At 43.9% G+C, this 10,730-nt stretch overlaps 1 non-coding gene across 1 annotated transcript; it reads left to right on the forward strand.

Moving 5' to 3' along the window:
• The first annotated feature begins 9,201 nt into the window (after positions 1–9,201).
• On the forward strand, positions 9,202–9,308 carry LOC141650838 (small nucleolar RNA R71). Its single transcript, XR_012546850.1, has one exon. It is a non-coding gene; the product is annotated as a small nucleolar RNA R71 (small nucleolar RNA).
• Positions 9,309–10,730: the final 1,422 nt, after the last annotated feature.

Consider the following 10,730-nt stretch of genomic DNA (forward strand, 5'->3'; position numbering starts at 1 on the left):
CTACATCCCCTCCAGGATCGACTTCCACCTCCAAAGACTCAACAACGGACCCCATCGGTCCCAGACGATACCCTGTGATAAAAAAAAAAACAAACAAAAAAAACGTCAGCCGAAATTTCGGCATTACGACGGCATGAAATGGATAAATCCAAAAACAAAACACAACCTGCAATACAAAAGCAAGGGCAATCCCGCCCAAAATCCAACCAAACAAAATGGTTCACAAAAAAGACACAAAAACGACCCGCCCCTCTTTTCAAGCAAAAGACGAGTAAAAACCACAAAAACGGCATTTCAAGACCCATACAAGGTCCGCCTACAACCCAAAATGCATTCCCAACACAATGGGGATTTTACATTCCCGACACAATGGGGATTTTTCTGCGGCTCAAAAAGGCAATGCATACGCTAATTTGAGCCCAAACCGGTCAAAAATTCAAAAACGACCGCCAAAAGGCAAACGTGATTTTATCACGCCTCAAGGTGATCTAAAATACCAATAAGGTCCATTTCAAGGCAAACTGACTCAATTCAAGCCCAAACAAGCGCTTATTTTGTCAGACATAAGAACGTCGCAAAAGGCAAAAATTCAATTTTGCCCACAAACATCCAACGAAGGTCCTTAAATGGCAAATACGGGTTTTCCCAACTACAATGCAATCTAGTGGGACCCACTACCCAAGCAAATAAACTTGGCATTGTGAAATGAGACGGTTTCTCGCCTCAATCACGTTTTTCGAGCCTAGGGAGCGGGAACGGGGACCAAAATGCAAACTAAAAGCACCCCTATACTCCTAAACATGTTTCTAACCTAATGCAAACATCAATTTCACTCAAAATTGGCTCAATCAAAAACGCCCAATTCGATTTTTTAGGGCAAAATCCGCCCTAATTCAACTAAGCTAACAATCAACAAATTTGAAAGGATTCAAGAGGAAATACTTACCTTGAGATGACATTTGTTGACAATGGCACAAGTGAAAGCAAGCTTGAAGGTCCTTTAATGGCGATTTTGCGGGATTTTGAGGTTGAAGATGAATAATCATCCGCAGCTCAACCTCGCGTCTTTTTAACAAGAAATAGGGAAGCCGGCTTGCATCGCCAGGTGGCTCGCGCCTAAACCAGGCCTCCCCTTTTCTTTTTCAGCGAAATTTGGGCTTTGGCCCAATTTCCCATGACAAATTCCAAAATTTTCGTTGACGATATTGAATGTCGTCATTTCCTCGAAAACAAACAAAACCAAATAGTGAAAATTCAAAATCGCTATTTTCAAAAATTTCAAGCAAACGGCGATCAAAACCGCCAATTTCAAAAATAATAGCGAAAATTCAAAAAACCGCTATTTCTCCAAATCACATGTCAACGACGGCACATAAACCGTCACTTCAATTAATAGTGAAGATTCCAAATTCACTATTTCTTTCAAAATGTCAACGGCGACACATAAACCGTCACTTCAATCGATAGTGAAGATTCCAAATTCACTATTTCTTTCAAAATGTCAACGACGGCACATAAACCGTCACTTCAATTAATAGTGAAGATTCCAAATTCACTATTTCTTTCAAAATGTCAACGGCGGCACATAAACCGTCACTTCAATCGATAGTGAAGATTCCAAATTCACTATTTCTTTCAAAATGTCAACGACGGCACAAAAACTGTCACTTCAATTAATAGGGAAGATTCCAAATTCACTATTTCTTTCAAAATGTCAACGGCGGCACATAAACCGTCACTTCAAACGCTATAGCAAAACTCAAATTTGCTATTTTCCTTCAAAATTAGAGCAAACGGCGATCAAAACCGCCACTGCAAATTCAAACCGAATGGTGAAGATTCCAAATTCACTATTCCTTTAAATACCAGCAGGGGGCTTCCTCGCGAAACCCGCTCATTCCAAAAATAGTGATAGTGAGAATCCATACTCGCTATTTCCCCAGCGACATCACGAGTTCGCTACTTTCAAAACAAGCCCATTCGACGCGGTTACTCCCATGGTCCATTAACCGACCTCACCATGGCTGGCGAGCCTTTGTTCGCAACCTTCCAAGGACACATCCCGAAGATGCCTCGGGTACATTTCCTTTTCTCGGTTGGCGAGCCTTACAACGCATCGCGGCTGGCGAACCTTACAACGTATCGCGGCTGGCAAGCCCTCCTCACATACGCACCATGGCTGGCGAGCCTTTGTCCACACCCTTCCAAGGACACATCCCGAAGATGCCTCGGGTACATTTCCTTGTCTCGGCTGGCGAGCATTACAACGCATCGCGGCTGGCGAGCCCTCCTCACATACGCACCATGGCTGGCGAGCCTTTGTCCGTGCCCTTCCAAGGACACATCCCGAAGATACCTCGGGTATATTTCCTTATCTCGGCTGGCGAGCCTTACAACGCATCGCGGCTGGCGAGCCTTACAACGCAACGCGGCTGGCGAGCCCTCCTCACATACGCATCATGGCTGGCGAGCCTTTGTCCGCACCCTTCCAAGGACACATCCCGAAGATGCCTCGGGTATATTTTCTTGTCTCGGCTGGCGAGCCTTACAACGCATCGCGGCTGGTGAGCCCTCCTCACATACGCACCATGGCTGGCGAGCTTTTATCCGCGCCCTTCCAAGGACACATCCCGAAGATGCCTCGGGTACATTTCCTTGTCTCGGCTGGCGAGCCTTACAACGCATCGCGGCTGGCGAGCCTTACAACGCATCGCGGCTGGCGAGACCTCCTCACATACGCACCATGGCTGGCGAGCCTTTGTCCGCACCCTTCCAAGGACACATCCCGAAGATGCCTCGGGTACATTTCCTTGTCTCGGCTGGCGAGCCTTACAACACATCGCGGCTGACGAGCCCTCCTCACATACGCACCATGGCTGGCGAGCCTTTGTCCGCGCTCTTCTAAGGACACATCCCGAAGATGCCTCGGGTACATTTCCTTGTCTCGGATGGCGAGCCTTACAACGCATCGCGGCTGGCGAGCCTTACAACGCATCGCGGCTGGAGAGCCCTTCTTACATACGCACCATGGCTGGCGAGCCTTTGTCCGCGCCCTTCCAAGGACACATCCCGAAGATGCCTCGGGTATATTTCCTTGTCTCGGCTGGCGTGCCTTACAACGCATCGCGGCTGGCGAGCCTTACAACGCATCGTGGCTGGAGAGCCCTCCTCACATACGCACCATGGCTGGCGAGCCTTTCTCCGCACCCTTCCAAGGACACATCTCGAAGATGCCTCGGGTACATTTCCTTGTCTCGGCTGGCGAGCCTTACAACGCACCACGGCTGGCGCGCCCTCCTCACGTACGCACCGCAGCTGGCGAGCATTTATTCGCAACCATGCAAGGACATATCCGAAGATGCCTCAGGTATGACTCCTTCTTATGGCTGGCGAGCCTTCGTACGTAGTCTAATGGACTTTAAACGACCCGAACAGGAAGTCGACAGACTCTAAACTGTTCTCGACGACAGGTCCTTGACTCATACCCTCGAGTCGCCTCGGCGTCGCCCTTCCTGACGGCAGGTCCTTGGCCCGAATCCTTTCGAGCCGCCTTCGACGTCGCTTGGGTCTTGAGGTTGTAATCTTCGATTGACCTGGGGACTCTACTTTGACTTTCGCCCTATCCAAGCCTCAGTCAAAGTGGGGGCTCTGTAGATACCCAATATCTGCTGAGACTCCAACAAACACCCGATGATTATCGGACTACAACATGTTTTGGAATCGCGGCGTTTGATCGACAGTTTGTGTACAACTTTACGTCGTAAAACTTAAAACGATTTCGAAAACAAAACATTTCAAAAATACCTGGAGTGTTTAATGCACGACGACGGGGTCGCAATGACACTAACTAGAGTCAAAACCGACACCGGACCAAAAACCGACTCGAAAATTCAAATCCCGACTCCAACAACGAGTCAAACCGAGTCAACCACAAAAACAAAATATCTTCAAGCCTTCTATGCTAAGTTTTCCCCGGATTCATGTTGGTCAAGTACCAAACATGTGACTACAAAACCTAGGATAGAACAAATCATGATTGTGTTTGTTGTGATAGTGACAACACAACTCGAAGTGCCGCGACGTGGCTCGCGTCTCTTTGAGCAGCCCAGGTGGCCACGTCGCTCAAAACTCACACAACCACTCATTCTCCTATAAATACCCCTCAAATGCCACCCATTTGAGATTTACGCGAGTGTCCGCCCCCTCTTTTCTCCCTTAAAATTCTCGACTCGACTTCTTAATTCACAATCCGACGCGTATTTACGACCTACCGATCGTAAATACAAGCCTTACACATTGTTTGGTACCGTCATCGTGCATTAAATCACTTATCCGACCACTTTGACCACTACACCATCACTAAACTTTTAAAACACTCTTTTACTTACCAAAACGGTTTTAAACCGAGTTTTTCCGATCAAACGAGTTATTACACTTACGTCGGTCACTCGCCATAACCAAACATGTAAATATGAGGGTGTAAAAATCCTCTTTTATTATGTTTTCATTTGTTTCATGACTTTAACATGCTAAAACATGCATAACATGAACCAAAACATGGAATAAACGAGCCAAAAGCGATTTTTGGTCCGAGGCGAAGCCCCTTAGGTCGCCAAATGAGGCTCGCGCCTAAATGGGGTACTCGGACAGAGAGATCAACCGTGTTTGTTCTCGTCATTTCCCTTAATCCATTTTTCATATTTGTAATCGGTTTTTACCATTTCAAGTATTTTCGAAACCTTTTTGTTTCATTTCACATGTTTTAACCATAAAGCATTTTTCACCCTTGGTTCTTCATATCATGACGGTTAAATCCGTGTTTCGGTGGTAATATTTGGTTAATGACATTTAAGAGGTATTTTAAAACTTTTTATTTCATTTCTTTACATTTTTCAAACAAACATATTAGTCACCAACACAAAGTCATCCTTGGTTATACATACTATGCCGGATTTTAACCCGGGTACAATGATGAGTACCGACTAATTACATTCAAAATGGACTTAAAACAATTAGTCCATAACCATTTTCAAAACTATTCATGTCAAGCTTGTCAAACCGAACCCGACACCGAATATTATCAAACGATGATGATTATTCGAGTCTAGTTCTTCAAATCGACAAATGCGGTCTAAACGACCCTTTCAAATCAAACCGGGTTCAAATACCCATTTTTAACATGTTTTATAACGTTTTCTAAATAGTCAGAACACGGTATACAACCGTTGGCTAACCCGCGCCTCAAGCAGGCCTTTTCTTTCTCATTTTCAAAACCAGAGGGAGGCCCCTTACACCCGGGGGCTCGCGCCTCTTATAGCCGTGCAGTGCAGGGCTGTTCCCTTCCAGCATTAGTCCAGGACGATCCCGACTCCGGTTAACCCGGATATAGGACGGATCAGATGACTATTCAAACCATATTTGCAAAATGCCTTACTAAGACAAATGGATCATGTTATGCACCCTAAACCTAATACGGTAAATGGATGTTTAATTTCCGTCTTGCATGCAAATCAATCATTAATCCAACTCGACATCTTATACTTGATACGTGGATTAAATCAACCGACTTAGAAAGCTCTCACATGTTAGGTTTAAATCATTGGATGCGCATTCATGCATTTAAAACGTTTTATCAACTTTTGCATTCAACCAACCAAGATCGATCAGTAGAGGCCGCTAAACGCGGGCGAGATTGGGTGTCTGATTAAAGGGCTTCCCAATACGTACCTTCACCTCTTACTCAGAAACTTTGGATAGTGGACGACCTTATCCAGGGCATACGAGAGTCATTCTAGAGATAGGATGCTAAAGAGGGACGATTTCCTTATCTTTAGTACCTATGTCAAACGCTGCTTCGTGCTTCGATTTGACCGAGGTATAAAGTGGATTTCGAACGGGTTCCAGGCATCCCACAAATGCTTGGTGGCGACTCCGAACATCTCTAATCGTTTCGAGACCCTTACCGAGACGAAACCGACCTATCTAAAACGATCCGGTCGAAGGCATCTTTACGCCGCCGAGCGTGGCTTTCAAAAGACCGTTGCATACCCACAGATCGACTGGACTTGCAGGTGGCCCGCGACTATGGACCGGTAGGCGGCCCGAATCCGCAGACCGAGACGTGGCCCATGACCACAGAACCATATTTGTGCGTTTTGATAAAACACACATTATAAGGAGACACATACACTCACCTAAACGAGATCAGATATGGATGCATCGGTCTAAAGAGGCTCTACCTTACCATTTTGTAGCTTGCCACAAGTCAAGATCAAGCCTATTCGGTTCATTCTTCATCTCCCACCTACTATGTCAAGACATCCCCATGTAGCTAATATCCCATCATTAAAGAATAAATCATTAGCAACAAGCCATTATTAGGATAAGTAAAGAGGAAAGTAGGATACAAGCAAACCCAAAGCAAAAATTTCTCTCAAAAATTTTCAAATTTTCTACACTACATGCAAACTACACTCTATGCAAATGCAATCTCCCCCCAAGCTAAACATCACATTGTCCTCAATGTGCTAACACTTCAAATTACCCAATCAAACCATAAGAATGGCTCAAAGCACAAAACAAGAAGGACTAGAGGTTATGTTTAATGGGTTGCAAGATCTAAACTAAAATGCAAAGCAATTAAAAACTTACTCGACTTGCTAGCCTCCCCCAAGCTAGCATGAATTCGGGGGATGATGTTTCCTTGTGATTTAGGTGAAGAGAATGAGAAAATATGATATAAGGAAGGAGGAGAGACACCGTCGGGTTTTTGCAAAGTGACATAAATTCTTTCTTTTTTTTTTACCCGTAGAGAGAAACACGCAGCCATGTAGAAAACCACGACCCCGATCGGGGCCACCAACCCCGATTGGGGTTGACCTCTTCTTCGGCTGTTTGACTTGCTTCCTTATTTCTTTTAATTCCGTTCCATTTCTTGAAAACTACGTCCCCGAACGGGGTTCTTGCATGGGGAAGCGTGCCAGATTCTCTTCTAATTCTCTTTCCTTCATTTTCACCTAAAAATCACAGAAAGAAACATCGTCAAGTCGAGCAATTTATTACTAATCTACGAAAAACAATAAATTGCAGAAAATAAAAACAAAAACAAATAAAAAGCTTGGGTTGCCTCCCAAGAAGCGCTGGTTTAACGTCCCGCACGACGTAAGAAGCAATTTGATTCATGTTTTGTCATTAAGCTTGCCACCAAGCTTCATTTCATAGCTATCTTTGCATTCCTCAACCATTTGAAATTCATCAAATAAAATTTCCCTTTCTTCTTGGCACTCTTAGCATTAGTGCCCTTAGCATCGTCACCTACAAAAAAAATAATACCCATATCGTCCTCCAACGGATATGTTAGTGAGGATCCAAGCGTAGTAGAGGCATAAGAAGAGCCCACAGTGCTAAATAAATAACAAGACTCTTGTAACATTGGGCTTCTAATGGTGTTGTTTTTGCTAAAGGAAACCCGGTCATCACCCACTTCCAATGTCAACCTCCCATTTTTCACATCAATTAGCGCACCCGCGGTGCGTAAAAATGGCCTACCCAATATAATTGGGGTTTGTGAGTCCTCGGCCATATCGAGTATGAGAAAGTCCACGGGTATGAAAAACTTGCCAACTTTGACGAGTACATCTTCTAAGACACCTAAGGGTCGTTTTAAAGAACGGTCCGCCATTTGCAATGTTGTACTTGTGTATTTTAAAGCACCCATGTTAAGTTTTTCACAAAGGGAGTAGGGCATGACACTCACACTAGCACCTAGGTCGCAAAATACCTTATCAATGGTATATGTGCCTATAGTGCAAGGAATAGAATAGCTACCGGGGTCCTTAAGTTTCGGGGGAGGCTTATTTTGTAAGAGTGCACTAAACTCTTCGGTGAAAGCAATGGTCTCAACCTCATTTAAGGATCGCTTCTTTGAGAGGATTTCCTTCATAAACTTTGCGTAGGAGGGGACTTGGGTAAGCAATTCTAAAAACGGGACGGTGACTTGTAAATTCTTATAAAATTCTAAAAACTTACTAAACTTACCTTCCTCCTTGTCCTTTGCTAGACGTTGAGGAAATGGTATTGGAGAATACTCACCTTCTTTGAAACGCCATCACTCTCCTTAGCATTAGGAGAGACTTCTTCAACAACCACCTCGTTTCTTTCTTTGGGCATAGGGGACTCAACATTCTTGGCATCAAGCTTGCTCTTCCTCTTAAGCATCAACAATTGATGAGGAAATTACACACGATCCTTAACAAGAGGCTCTTCACTAGCCTTCTTTTTATCATTTCCCCCAAGCTTGACCTTTTTAATAACCACCTCATCATCCAAAGTCATGGATGGCCCATCATAGCTTGTACCACTTCTCAAGGAGATAGAATTGACGGTCTCGTGTGGTTGCTCACCTTGGGGAGGTAGTTGACCATTCTTCCTTTGAGAGTTAGAAGCGGCTAGTTGAGCCACTTGTTGTTCCAACATCTTGACCGCGGCACTATGAGCTTGATCATTTTTTTGAATTTGAGCCAATAATTCCCTTTGCATTTGGAATATCATGTCCTTGAGCTTACCAACTCCTTGATTGTTTTGTTGGCCATTTTGTGGTGGGTTTTGTTGGCAATTGTTTTGTGGAGGCCTTTGTTGATTTACATAACCCGGTGGAGGGATATAATTTTGTTGTTAAGGAACATAGGCATTTTGTTGTGGTGGGGGTTGAAGGTTAAGCACATTGTTGCTAGTGTAACACAAGTTCGGATGAAATTTTGAATTCGGGTTATAAGTGTTGGCCCCGGTGGATATGAACTTTGTCTTAGAGCTTGAAAAGCATTTACCTCTTCAATAGGAGCTCGGCAATGAGCGGCATAATGACCCGTACCTCCGCAACCATCACAAACAACGATTTGACTTGTTGAAGACACGGCATTGAGTTGTTGAACGGAATCTCTAGCATCCCTTTCCGCCAATTGTTGTTGGAGCAAGGCAGTTTGAGCTAGCAAAACGGAGTTGTTGGAGGATTCTTCTTTACCTTTGGATGGCACAACTAGGGAATTGACATATTGTGCATCATGGACCGCCATAGATTTGATCGTGGCATGAGCAAGGTCGGGGTCAATTTGATCAAACCGCCCATTGTTGGCGGAATCAAGAATCCTTCGGGACTCGGCACAACATCCATCGTAGAATGTTATTGTTAGAAACCAATCATCTAGCCCATGATGTGGGCATTGTCTTTGAAGCTCTTTGTACCTCTCCCAAGCCTCATATAAGCTCTCAAGAGCTTGTTGACGGAATCCGGTGATTTGGCTCCTCAAAGTTTGAGTTTTCTCCGGTGGAAAAAACTTTTGATAGAAGGCTAAAGCCAAAGTCTCTCAATTGGTGATTCCCATAGCGGTGCGGTCAAGGCTATTGATCCAATGCTTGGCCTTGTCCTTCAAAGATAAAGGGAAAAGTATTTCCCTTATTTGGGCTTGAGTGACGCCCGTTTGACGGATCATGGAGCAATAGTCACAAAAGTTTTGCATATGCAAATCGGGATCCTCCAAAGGACTTCCCCCAAATTGCTTCCTCTCCACAAGGCTAATGAAAGCCGATTTGATCTCGAAGTCCGGCGCGGTGATTTGAGTGGTTGTGATACCGGCCGGAAGCATGGCCGCGGTGGGCTTTGAGTGATCGGAAAGTTTCACCATCTTTTTGGTAGTAGATGGTGGTGGTGGTGGAGATGATGAACTTGAAACCTCCCCCTCTTCAAGGGCTTCTAGATCGTCTAAGTAAGACTTTCGAGCACTTTCGGCTTGTACAGGAGAAGAGGCTTCTTTCACTTCCTTCCAAAAACGTCGTCTTCTTCTAAAGGTTTTCTCGGGATCGGAATCCGGTGAAAGCAATTCTCCACGACGAGAGGACCAGGGCATAAGACAACAATTTCTATAGAAATGATAAATAACGGTCTCAAGGAACAAGTGTTCCCCAAGACAAAGGAAAACAAGATAAAAATCGACAATTCAAAACGCAATAAAACTGTTTCTCCGGCAACGGCGCCAAAATTTGATAGGCTTGTCGCGTACCTATGCAAAGATAAATTCCCTAAACACAAATAAATGTAGTAATAGGGGTCGAACACAAGGAAACAGGAATTGCGTCGTGAATTGCTATGGGTAGATTTTTATGAAGGTCGATTTCGTTTTTAGTTTGGTTTGGTTGATTAATGATTAACAAAGGTTGTAATGAGATTATATAATAAAAGGGAGTCTAAGGGGTTCGAGTCACACATGCAAGGGTAAACATATGATTATGATAAATTCGGTACTAATAACATTGTCAATTGCTTAGGCTTAAAGATACCCACCTTGCGGCATTAGCATCAACCATAGACCGGGTCCTAGAGAAACTTTCGTCCATGACTAGGTCGTCCTACTACACATGCTTTGTCTAATTCGATTCCATGCCTCTCGACTTTTAGAATGAATGAACACACTTAATCTATGAATAAGGACTTAAACAAAGATTAAACATTATGGTGCAAACATGTGATAGAAGCAATATGAACAATATTATTATTAACCTATTTTCTCATGTTATATATTTGATTTATGCATGGCTCCCCTAGTCCTTAGACTAAGAGATTTAGTTACTCATATTAAGATGTAAATTGTAAATTAAGCTAAGATAAATGATAAACATGATTGTATGATTTATATAAATTAAATGATATAACATGTAATGTGATATTAAACTAAGTG

The sequence above is a fragment of the Silene latifolia genome, chromosome 3, assembly GCF_048544455.1.
Source record: "Silene latifolia isolate original U9 population chromosome 3, ASM4854445v1, whole genome shotgun sequence".
NCBI lineage: Eukaryota > Viridiplantae > Streptophyta > Magnoliopsida > Caryophyllales > Caryophyllaceae > Silene > Silene latifolia.